Source organism: Cupressus sempervirens, chromosome 4 (assembly GCF_028749045.1).
Source record: "Cupressus sempervirens isolate cs-2001-9-10 chromosome 4, ASM2874904v1, whole genome shotgun sequence".
Taxonomy (NCBI): Eukaryota; Viridiplantae; Streptophyta; class Pinopsida; order Cupressales; family Cupressaceae; genus Cupressus; species Cupressus sempervirens.
In genome coordinates this window covers 411,536,934-411,550,797 of record NC_143121.1, presented here as the reverse complement: position 1 = coordinate 411,550,797, position 13,864 = coordinate 411,536,934, and positions in this window count along the sequence as shown.

The window sequence follows — 13,864 nt, the reverse complement described above, 5'->3', positions numbered from 1 at the left end:
CCTGGGTCAAAAAATGAGCTCAAATGTACTAGTCAGTATTAGCTAGGATTCCAACTGCACGTTATATACATGGGTTTTATCATCCTTGTCCACTGCCTTTGTTTCCTTTAGATTTGAGCCACATTGGTATATTCATCGACATAGGAGTTTTGCCATTTTGGGAGGGCTATATAGTCTCAAGCTTCTATTATGGAGACTTCCATTGTACTTATGGTCTTGAGATATTCTCTTGAGATGTTTCATTTGTGCATCCTTTTTTTATTTCTTTTTGAAGTAGAGTTTTTTCCATTGGGTTTTCTTTATTTCTCTATTTCATAAAGATTTGATTATGATTGCATACCTCATTAGGCCTTGTTGCTGGGACCCAAGTTTTCTTTTAGGTTTGTCATTTCCTTGCATTGTTTGTAGCGGCATTATTGCTCATCTTAAGGGGGGTGTTAGAGAAAAAGGTTAATTTAATTTCATTTATAAAATTACCGTTTCTCCTTTCTTAAGATTTAACTTTATGCACCTTTTTCATTCTCATTTAGTAATTACTTAGTAATTATTAAATAACATTTACCTTTTAGGTTACCCTTTTGAGGTTTTAATCTCCTTCTATAAGGATAGATTGTTTATAATTATCTCTTATCTTTTTCATTTTTTGAGAATATAATTTACATATTTTCAGAGAAAACCCTGGCCTCTTCTTGTCTTTTCTTCTCTATGATAGGTTTTTACATGCAAGAATTCTTTGGGCTTTGTGGATTTGTATTGTGTTTTTCTCAAATCCTTCATTTTTGTCACTAATGTCAAAAGGGGAGATTATTTACCTTATGGTCAAATCATTTATCTATTAGTGATATAACACTTAGTCAGTTGGTTTCATTACTATCAAGCTCTATAGTTGCTACTGAGCTTATCATACTACTACAAGTGTTAACCAAGTGTTTCAATTGCTATCGAGATAATTAGTTAGGTTATAATTCATGTCAAGCACCTGAGGTAGAATACAGTGTTACCTGAGCATAGTAGAGGCTACTAAGCTTTCCAATAGAAGTTATGAAGATCTTAGTATTAATTGAGCTCTGTAGTGTTAACCATGTAGATCAGTATCTATCGAGCTCTTTAGTATTCATCAAGTCATCTATACGAATTGAGTTCTTACTACTTAAGATGATTAGTATGGACCAAGCTTCTACATTAACTGAGTGCTAGAGCTTGTCGAGTGTTGAAAGTGTTTATCAAGTGTCAGAACATTGTCGAGTTCTCTTCAAAACCCAAAATGTAGCACTAGTTCAACTTTGTGAATTATGATGAATTACGTATTATAGACGACTCTAGAAGGAAGCTAAGTGGATTGGTATATATATGATGCATTATATCATATCCATAACATGTACATAAACAAGTAAGTAGCAGATGAGTGTGAATTAGAAGAATGCTATAAGAAGTATAGGGAAAATCAAAGACTTATCTATCATAGTAAGGTGATCATTGTTATCAAAGGAATCTCATTCAACAAACAAAGTTGCATATTAGAGATCAACCACTTATTCATCTTGACAGGTGCATCAACCAAATCCTCTAACAAGGTGTACTTAACAATCTTGTGTTAAATCTCCTAGCAAACCTAGGTGGACTTAACAATCTTGTGTTAAATCTCCTAATAGAGTGTATACTTCATTGTATGTTTGTAAGATCCTTTTACAAGGTGGAGCTAATAGTCATTATTGCTCTTAATAAGGCATATCTCAGGAAGTGATCAATTGTAAGCTTTAACATGATAACTTTATACTGCAGTCATAAAGCTTGTGGGTATCATCCCCACCCTATTCTTACTTTCTATTTGTAAGATTTCTAGGTTACCAAATATTATGTCAAAGTGTTATGAATATTTTATTGTTTTCACTCTTTCATGCATGCAATTAGATCAGAATAATATATACTGATTTAAGTTAAAAGTTTTACTAGTTCTTGATTCACCCCTTCTGTAGTCCCTCTCATTTTTGTAGTCTGTACCTTGTTATATTTTGATTCAAGAGATACTTGTACTCAAGTTATTATTTCTGCCTTTGAGATGACTTAAGAGTCAGATGTTATACTTTGATTTCAGTATCATAGATGTTATACTACTGCATTGTGTAGTTGATCATATTTGTAGGTTGATGCCATTTTGAGATGACAATATGTTTTATGGTGATACATGTTTATTTAGTATTTGGACATATCTCTGCTTATGTTTATGTGTTGGATTTAATGCTATGGTAATTTACTTCATTCTTTCATTGTCATGTTTTATGCAAACATGAGTAATGTAAATAGATTATTTTAGTATATTATAATAAATGGTTAAATTAGGTCTTTAATGCATTTATTGCTTTACCTATGTTATTATATGCAATTGCACTTGATTATGTGTTTTAGTGTGTAGGATTTATAACCCTACCAGTGGCACATAGAGTTAGTGATTCAACTATTCATATTTTATCAATGTCATCCCTGTATGGTTGATGTATCTTTAAAATTGTTTAACCTTCCAATATTTTGATTAAATCCAAATTCATTTACATTATGTGAGTAGACCTGATAACATGTCTCTGCATTTAGAGGTTTGCATTTTTGCAAAGGTTTTTAAGGAATTTTTATGATCTTTGGGTTTTTTGTCTTTACTTGTTTTGATTTTAATGTATGACATCTTTGCCACAGATGAATTCCAATTACTTGGAATAGCTTTTTTCATTTGGGTTGATTCAGGGTCTAACTAGTTTAACTAGTTATTTACCCTAATCGATTATTCACTTGAAAAGTGAATAAGTATTGAAAGAGGAAATTAATTCCTTAATTCTCACTTTTGGAAATTAAGAATTTGAGAGCTTTTTCCAAAATCCTCTTATAGAGGATTGCGTTTGTTAGATTTAGGATCTCTGCAAATGTAATAACATTATTGTAATTCTATGTGTTTCAATTGCAGATTTCCAAGATATATAAATATATCATCAAGAGGCATGTCTTACGAAGAGACATGTCTGTATGGTTATATATATTAATTAATCATTAATTAAAACATTATTAATTATAACATATCTATATTATATATAAATATATTTATTGGTCAAAATTTTGACGAACCAGTATGTTGGTTGAAATTTTGACGTGAATTCCAATTACTTGGAATAGCTTGTTTTCATTTGGGTTGATTCAGGGTCTAACTAGTTTAACTAGTTATTTACCCTAATTGATTATTCACTTGACAAGTGAATAAGTATTGAAAGAGGAAATTAGTTCCTTAATTCTCACTTTTGGAAATTAAGAATTTGAGAGGTTTTTCCAAAATCTTCTTCTAGAGGATTGTGTTTGTTAGATTTAGGATCTCTGCAAATGTAATAACATTGTTGTAATTCTATGTGTTTTAATTGCAGATTTTCAAGATATACAAATATATCTTCAAGAGGCATGTCTTGTGAAGAGACATGTCTGTATGGTTATATATATTAATTAATCATTAATTAAAATATTATTAATTATAACATATCTATATTATATATAAATATATTTATTGGTCAAAATTTTGACCAACCAGTATGTTGGTTGAAATTTTGACGTGAATTCCAATTACTTGGAATAGCTTGTTTTCATTTAGGTTGATTCAGGGTCTAACTAGTTTAACTAGTTATTTACCCTAATCGATTATTCACTTGAAAAGTGAATAAGTATTGAAAGAGGAAATTAATTCCTTAATTCTCACTTTTGGAAATTAAGAATTTGAGAGCTTTTTCCAAAATCCTCTTCTATAGGATTGTGTTTGTTAGATTTAGGATCTCTGCAAATGTAATAACATTGTTGTAATTCTATGTGTTTCAATTGCAGATTTCCAAGATATATAAATATATCTTCAAGAGGCATGTCTTGTGAAGAGACATGTCTCTATGGTTATATATATTAATTAATCATTAATTAAAACATTATTAATTATAACATATCTATATTATATATAAATATATTTATTTGTCAAAATTTTGACCAACTAGTATGTTGGTTAAAATTTTGACATGAAAATTTTTGACCAATTGGTTGATCCAAATTTTGACCAACCTGGGTCAAAAAATGAGCTCAAATGTACTAGTCAGTATTAGCTAGGATTCCAACTGCACGTTATATACATGGGTTTTATCATCCTTGTCTACTGCCTTTGTTTCGTTTAGATTTGAGCCACATTGGTATATTCATCGACATAGGAGTTTTGCCATTTTGGGAGGGCTATATAGTCTCAAGATTCTATTATGGAGACTTCCATTGTACTTATGGTCTTGAGATATTCTCTTGAGATGTTTCATTTGTGCATCCTTTTTTTATTTCTTTTTGAAGTAGAGTTTTTTCCATTGAGTTTTCTTTATTTCTCTATTTCATAAAGATTTGATTATGATTGCATACCTCATTAGGCCTTGTTGCTGGGACCCAAGTTTTCTTTTAGGTTTGTCATTTCCTTGCATTGTTTGTAGCGGCATTATTGCTCATCTTAAGGGGGGTGTTAGAGAAAAAGGTTAATTTAATTTCATTTATTAAATTACCATTTCTCCTTTCTTAAGATTTAACTTTATGCACCTTTTTCATTCTCATTTAGTAATTACTTAGTAATTATTAAATAACATTTACCTTTTAGGTTACCCTTTTGAGGTTTTAATCTCCTTCTATAAGGATAGATTGTTTATAATTATCTCTTATCTTTTTCATTTTTTGAGAATATAATTTACATATTTTCAGAGAAAACCCTGGCCTCTTCTTGTCTTTTCTTCTCTATGATAGGTTTTTACATGCAAGAATTCTTTGGGCTTTGTGGATTTGTATTGTGTTTTTCTCAAATCCTTCATTTTTGTCACTAATGCAAAAAGGGGAGATTATTTACCTTATGGTCAAATCATTTATCTATTAGTGATATAACACTTAGTCAGTTGGTTTCATTACTATCGAGCTCTATAGTTGCTACTGAGCTTATCATACTACTACAAGTGTTAACCAAGTGTTTCAATTGCTATCGAGATAATTAGTTAGGTTATAATTCATGTCAAGCACCTGAGGTAGAATACAGTGTTACCTGAGTATAGTAGAGGCTACTAAGCTTTCCAATAGAAGTTATGAAGATCTTAGTATTAATTGAGCTCTATAGTGTTAACCATGTAGATCAGTATCTATCGAGTTCTTCAGTATTCATCAAGTCATCTATACGAATTGAGTTCTTACTACTTAAGATGATTAGTATGGACCAAGCTTCTACATTAACTGAGTGCTAGAGCTTGTCGAGTGTTGAAAGTGTTTATCAAGTGTCAGAACATTGTCGAGTTCTCTTCAAAACCCAAAATGTAGCACTAGTTCAACTTTGTGAATTATGATGAATTAAGTATTATAGACGACTCTAGAAGGAAGCTAAGTGGATTGGTATATATATGATGCATTATATCATATCCATAACATGTACATAAACAAGTAAGTAGCAGATGAGTGTGAATTAGAAGAATGCTACAAGAAGTATAGGGAAAATCAAAGACTTATCTATCATAGTAAGGTGATCATTGTTATCAAAGGAATCTCATTCAACAAACAAAGTTGCATATTAGAGATTAGCCACTGATTCATCTTGACAGGTGCATCAACCAAATCCTCTAACAAGGTGTACTTAACAATCTTGTGTTAAATCTCCTAACAGAGTTAGGTGGACTTAACAATCTTGTGTTAAATCTCCTAACATAGTAAGATCCTTTTACAAGGTGGAGCTAATAGTCTTTATTGCTCTTAATAAGGCACATCTCCAGAAGTGATCAATTGTAAGCTTTAACATGATAACTTTATACTGAAGTCATAAAGCTTGTGGGTATCATCCCCACCCTATTCTTACTTTCTATTTGTAAGATTTATGGGTTACCGAATATTATGTCAAAGTGTTATGAATATTTTATTGTTTTCACTCTTTCATGCATGCAATTAGATCAGAATAATATATAGTGATTTAAGTTAAAAGTTTTATTGGTTCTTGATTCACCCCTTCTGTAGTCCCTCTCATTTTTGTAGTCTATACCTTGTTATATTTTGATTCAAGAGATACTTGTACTCAAGTTATTATTTTTTCCTTTGAGATGACCTAAGCATCAGATGTTATACTTTGATTTCAGTATCATAGATGTTATACTACTGTGTTGTGTAGTTGATCATATTTGTAGGTTGATGCCATTTTGAGATGACAATATGTTTTATGGTGATACATGGTTATTTAGTATTTGGACATATCTCTGCTTATGTTTATGTGTTGGATTTAATGCTATGGTAATTTACTTCATTCTTTCATTGTCATGTTTTATGCAAACATGAGTAATGTAAATAGATTATTTTAGTATATTATAATAAATGGTTAAATTAGGTCTTTAATGCATTTATTGCTTCAGCTATGTTATTATATGCAATTGCACTTGATTATGTGTTATAGTGTGTAGGATCTATAACCCTAGCAGTGGCACATGGAGTTAGTGATTCAACTATTCATATTTTATCAATGTCATCCCTATATGGTCGATGTATCTTTAAAATTGTTTAACCTTCCAATATTTTGATTCAATCCGAATTCATTTACATTATGTGATTAGACCTGGTAACATGTCTATGCATTTAGAGGTTTGCATTGTTGCAAAGGTTTTTAAGGAATTTTTGTGATCTTTGGGTTTTTTGTCTTTACTTGTTTTGATTTTAATGTATGACATCTTTTCCATAAATGAATTCTAATTACTTGGAATAGCTTGTTTTCATTTGGGTTGATTTCAGGGTCTAACTAGTTTAACTAGTTGTTTACCCTAATCGATTATTCACTTTAAAAGTGAATAAGTATTGAAAGAGGAAATTAATTCCTTAATTCTCACTTTTGGAAATTAAGAATTTGAGAGCTTTTTCCAAAATCCTCTTCTAGAGGATTGTGTTTGTTGGATTTAGGATCTCTACAAATGTAATAACATTGTTGTAATTCTATGTGTTTCAATTGCAGATTTCCAAGATATATAAATATATCTTCAAGAGGCATGTCTTGTGAAGAGACATGTCTCTATGGTTATATATATTAATTAATCATTAATTAAAACATTATTAATTGTAACATATATATATATATATATATATATATATATATATATGTTTCTATGTATGTATGTATGTATGTATGTGTGTGTGTGTGTGTATATATATATGTGTGTGTGTGTGTGTGTGTGTGTGTATGTATGTATGTATGTGTGTGTGTGTGTGTGTGTGTGTGTGTGTGTGTGTGTGTGTGTGTGTGTACACACTCTAGGATAGTTCAATCTGACAAAAGCTACAATTTAACACTCGCTCTTAGCTCAGAAGGATTGCTATATAACATACTATGTTCTTTAGTGTAAGGAGATATCATCTCAGTGTGATATCCCTAAAATGGCATATCAATAAGAATTCATCAACACACATATGTAAATTAACATATGGAATTTACTTCAATACACTATGATGCTAAAATCCTCAATACTCCCTCTTAAGCAAAGGGAAATTGAAATAAGTTTAACTTCGACAATAAGGTGTAATCATCATTATGTTTTAAACTAATAGAGAGAAAGAAGAAAGAAAAAAGAAAACATAATGAATTTTCATGGTGTCTGGCTATCGCCCAAAAGACCCATGAAGGTTATCAATGTGTTTGGCAAAATTCAGCCCAAAGAACAAAGATAACCCAAACTTTCAAAACAATGGGTTTTCATGGTGTCTGGCTATCGCCCAAAAGACCCATGAAGGTTATCAATGTGTCCGAAAAAATTTGGCCCAAAGAACAAGGATAACCCAAACTTTCAAAACAATGGGTTTTCATGGTGTCCGGCTATCGCCCAAAAGAGCCATGAAGGTTATCAATGTGTCCAGCAAAATCAGGCCCAAAGAACAAAGATAACACCAAATTCAACCATTGTTTGAAGACAGATCAACTAAAATAAAGTCGTCACTTTATAATAGGATCAGAACACACGAAAGGTCGTCACCTTTCACAAGAAAGGTCGTCACCTTTCACAAGAAAAGTCGTCACTTTTCACCATACAAGCTTGCAAGAAAAAAGTAAATTTTTATATTCATGAATATATAGTTTAATAAATGAATTTACATCAAGGTCATATCAATTTTACCTCTGAAGTACACAATTTCAACTTTGCAAGAGGCTTGGTAAAAATATCAACACTTTGCTCATCTGTACTAATATAACTCATCCTTGTGATAAATGCACTAGTATCACAAGGTCACATGACATTAAGTCATGGAGTATTTTCTACAAGAGTAGATTTATCACTGTAGCATATAATCATCAACCATATGATGTTAGTCTATAAGTGCATAAGAAACAATAATCATTAATCATGTCAAGTTTACCTCTGAAGTGATATGATCTACTCCCTCTGAATAAAAATTTGACAGAATCATATTCTTATTTGCTCCCTTTTAATCTAAAGCAATGTCAGATTTCCTCTTCATAATCTTAATCATAAAAGATGTTCAATTCCAGAGCCTGCACAATAATCTTTGTAGCAAACATACCAACTTTCCTTTTCTGCAAGAACATCTGTAGATATAAAGGAAAAAATCAATGCAATTTAACTCTTATAGTACGTATAAGTTTATAACCTTGAAAGAGAGAGACTATAGTAAGTAGATTACTGAAATACTCAAGAGTACGAATTACTTATCTTTCTATGACAAACCATAATTGTCAAATCATTAAATCTCCTCTCTAAAGATGGTTTCAAGTGGGAATTTGAACATTGTTTATTAAATTTACCCCCCACAATGTGAAATTCCAAATTTTATATCATCGAACAATTTTACCTACTCAGTACCTAGTGTATGATCATGCAAGTTATTTAAGGATGTTTTCATTTTCTTGTGATGTTCACAAGGTGTGGTCCATTAAAATCATTTTGTTACTCATAAAACTTTTAAACTTCCTTTGAATATCTTAATCTTTTGAACCTTCAGGTGATAAGTCAATACTTCCTCATGATGTACATAGAAGTAGGCTCATCAAAGTCATGAAGTCATACACATGTATTTCTAGACTCCCTCTAAGTATTGATCTTCTAAGCTCATGTGTTGCCTTCGAAGAAGTGTCATGCTCCCTCTTAATGTAGAAAGATAGTCATAATCTCAATCATCAAGGACATTTGCTTCAAGAGCCTCACTTTATCCATCTTGATCACAACTTCTTTTGAGTTACTATCATAAGCTGCCTAAAGTGTCATTCTTCTTTTCTCGCAAGATCAACTTTACACACAAAGGAAAAGATCAAGGCAATTAACTCTTACAGTATGTGTATAATTTCAAATAAGAGAGAGATTACAATAAGTGATTAAAATTTAATACTTAAGGACAACAAATACTTATCTCATTCTTGATACAAGTTGCTCCAATTTAAGGTCCATATACATTAAAAAGGAAAATGCCACCAATGAGGAATGAAACATTGGTTAATGTAACCATTCACTAGAAAATGCCTTCAATGGGAATGAAACATTGGTCGAGGTAATCATTCACCCCCACAATGTAAAATTCCCACTCTTATATATACTTTTGAATTTGACAGACAATTTTAGCAACACCAAAGAGAGAGTTTACTCCTCAAAATTTATGTCGTCCACATGAAATTACCCTAGCTTTCCATAGTAGTAGGGTCAATATGTGTCATTTTGATAGACAATTTTACATCTCTCTCCTCAAAACTTTGGAAAGGCACTAGAATCATTTCCATGTCAATACTTTTAAATAAATTTGTTGTGACAAATCTGTACTAGTTAAAACTCGACATAAATGAAGCTCCTCAAAGTGCCTTGATTATCAATTTTATTAATTTGTGATGTCACCCATTGTCATGATTACTTCAATTTTGACAATGTTTATAGCAACATTTCAACTAGTATTAATTACTCTTCCTTTCTTGATTTCCAATTTATTTCACATTATAACTGCTGTTAGTACCAACTTCCTAATATTTATGTCTTTCTCTATATTCATCAATCAAAATGATAGGTTTGAATTTTGACTCCCAATGTTACATAGAGCAGTGTCAAAAACTGATATATTCCTAGTCACACAACAATACCTATGCACCATAATGTGAATCTATTGTTCATGTACTTCTTCTTAGATTATTTGGGAATGGAATACGGTTCAAGTGGGAATAGAACAATGACTATTTTTTTCCCCCCTCAATGTAAGATTCCCACTCTTATATTGTTGACCCATAAGATGTACTTTAGTCTTGTGTCTCATCTACATATTTTGAGTAGAATTTTGGTGATGGTTATCATATCGAATGTGTATGTGTTTAATGGAATCCTTTGAATAGACTACAAAACTCATAGTTATGATATCTTGCCCCACAAAAAAATGCACCTTATTTCTTATAACTACATTTCTCAAATGGACCCATAACTTGACCAAAGAATTATAATAAGTTCTTCACACTCTTCTATTACAAATGATCAGTATTACACTTTTTATCATAAGCTTACAATTTATGACCCACCATCATATGAACATGGATATTCAACCAACAATACATTGTAGGAATAAAGTTCCTTCTACAATCCTTTTTTGCTGTAGTAATTCTCTTGGATTGAGTTTACACAAAAACTGGGATCTGATGTCAACACTGAAATAGTGGGCTATATTAGTATGAACAATTAGATGTGATCCTGCAACTCGAGACAAATAGTCATCTGCTTCTTCAACCAAAGTAGAAAGAAATGAACTGATGCAGATCTATATTGCTGGAGACCTGTGTTGGACTATAGTTTGACTCTATTTTGTAACCTTCAGTAGATGGCAACCCTCTCAATATAGTCCACCAAGAGTTTCCATCCACAATAATCACTAACTATTTTGGCATTAGATTCCATATAAGCATTGCCCTCTTTGCCACTTTTAACTATAATTTCTCCTTTGTCCAAATCTTTTATCAAAGACTCTTGGAACTTATCATCTGCTCATATTATCCTCTATGATAGTATAGGGGTTCAATTTTTTTTTTTAAAATTTTTTAATCCGCTTTCTATCTTTCCCACGACAAAGCCCTTACTCTCCTTTAAGTATATTAAATAATGCTCAAGCCAACTATATTTGCCAATACTTTTTTGCTAATTGTTTATTCACCTTTGGTTGCACCGTGTGCTAAATTCAAAATACACATAGACAGTTGATAAAATCATAAATGTTAGATCAACATTAGATTCCACTGTTGACGATATCAGCTTATTATGATAAATAATTACTCGGAGATAAAGATCAGGAAAATGGCTTTAACGTTGATTTCAATCAATAATATCACAGATATTAATGTTTTCTAATTTATCTTTTCATTTCATTTTCACCATCTGTCCTTAAAAATAGTTGGAATTTGTGGGAGGACAATAGCAGGTTCTAAGATGGCGCAATGCTCGATAAGGATACACCAATCTGTGGCGACAAGGAATTTCATCCAAGTTTGCCTTTTGAAGATTTTAGTTGTTCAGAAGTTCAGTGATGTTGTGACTGGTTTGAATTTATTTTACCAGAGATGCATGAACTTGGTAAGACCACTTCAAAGGTGTTCATACTAGACTGCAATTCCTAATATTGGAGTTTTTGTTCAATTTAAGGTATTCATGTTAAGGAAGTAAGGATCGGTGATAGAGAAACTTAACAGTCTTTTATATCAGATTATATTAGATGATAGCTTTAAACTTTATCACAGATTTATATATCTATATTCTTCCTTGAAGAATAATATATATGATCAACTTATCTTAGCCTTAATTGAGATTGTAATAATATTGTGACTGTAAATATATATCGAGAACTTTATGAAGAATACTCTTAATATCTGATTCGAATGACTACACTGTGAATTGCCTTTTAACTATAACAATATATTGTATATCGTATGCTTGCTATAGGTAACACTATTGCCTCCTTTATTGATATGTTATGGCATATAATATATTCTTCTTGACAATTTTATGACCATCCAGGAATTAAAACTAGCAAGTTCACTTCAGAGCAATTAGATAACCTAACTATCATTGTGCTCTAGGATTACTTTTCTGAATCTATTGTTTAATTTACCACCCGACAACCACTATAGTTGAAGTGATGAAGGCCATAGATATGTTGAATGCAATTTTGTGTACTTTGAGCCATCATAATTATATTATCCTTCTACATTTGCAGTTGGCTCTGATACCATGTTAGATTTTAGATCTCTGCAAATGTAATAACATTGTTGTAATTCTATGTGTTTCAATTGCAGATTTCCAAGATATATAAATATATCTTCAAGAGGCATGTCTTGTGAAGAGACATGTCTCTATGGTTATATATATTAATTAATCATTAATTAAAACATTATTAATTATAACATATCTATATTATATATAAATATATTATGTATTATATATATATATATATATATATGAGTATGTATAACTAATGATTGCCAATAATCATAGAAGGATTAACTCTAGGATAGTTCAATCCAATAGAAGCTACAATTTAACAATGTTTCTATTCTTTGTGAGAGTTGCGGACGTGAGATCTTCATGATATTAGTCTTGTTGGATCCAACTAGTGACCTTGTTTTGTTGTAGTTTTTGGCATCTTCCATGCAATATTTATTTTATCTAGTTGATTTCTATTTCTAGCCCTTTTCCTATCTGGTAGGACTCTCCCTTTTTTGTGTTTCAACTCCATTTTTGGTTATGTTTCTGGTAGCTATTTGTTAAGAGGTTGAGAATTAGTGTTCTTTGTTTCTATTTATTGGTTCTGCTTGGTTGGTTGGGTATGAATGTTTTCCCCTATTTCTGAGATGAGGGTTTGGGGTTTCACACTATTATGGTGGCCATTTTTGCATAGAGTGTCTAAACTTGAATTTTATTGGATTTTTGTGGCCTAAGACCAAATGGGTTTTATTTTTGAAGTTTTTCAATTTTGGGGTTTTTACCTCGATTTGTGTGCCACCATATTTTCTCAAGTTTTCTTGGCATGATGTTGGTCGTGGACCTAGATCATCCGCTGGGATGCCAGTTAAATCATTGTTGCATTTTTATGTTATATTGGGATATGTGTCGCATCCATCCTCTTGAGTTTGTTTTTGGTTGAGTGATATTTTGCTTGTGTTCTCATCTAGTCCTTATGTTATGATCTTCATGATGGTAGTGCACCACACACGAGTATGGATGTGTACACTTGTCAAGTGACTTCTGAGGCCCGATCTCCCATTTGTACTTTGGTGGAGTTATGATCATTTGGGATTGGGTTGGGAATATACATACCTATGGGTACTCTTCATTGGATGAGAATGGGTAGGGTAGGGTAGCACCACGGAGAGGACTTCTATCTCGTAACCTATGATCATTGTGTCTAGAGGGTTGACAGAGGAAGTTTTAATCAAGTGCTAACTAAATAAAACATTGAGTGGTAATAAAATTTAAGATAATAAAATGTTCAATGGGAGAGCCTTCCATTGAGGAGTTGAAACACACAATCTGAGCTTGGGCTATCCGATGCCAAGCGACTCTCCATGTTGTCTGCCCCTACATAGTATCTATTAAGTGTTTGACCAGGACCTATAGTACTTGCATTATCTCATTATCTTGGTTTCAGTCATCATTACTATATGGTTTGAGTGTTAGCCATGGACATTTTCTTTATGTGTGTTTGTGGTTGGATCATTATCTCCATCAACACAATAGGAGTGGACCTACAAGTTTCACATGGTTGGGAGGCATAGCTACCTATATCACTACTGGGGACCAGTGTGTAGAGATAGTCTATTGTTCCAATGTGACCATTGCTTGAATTTTTT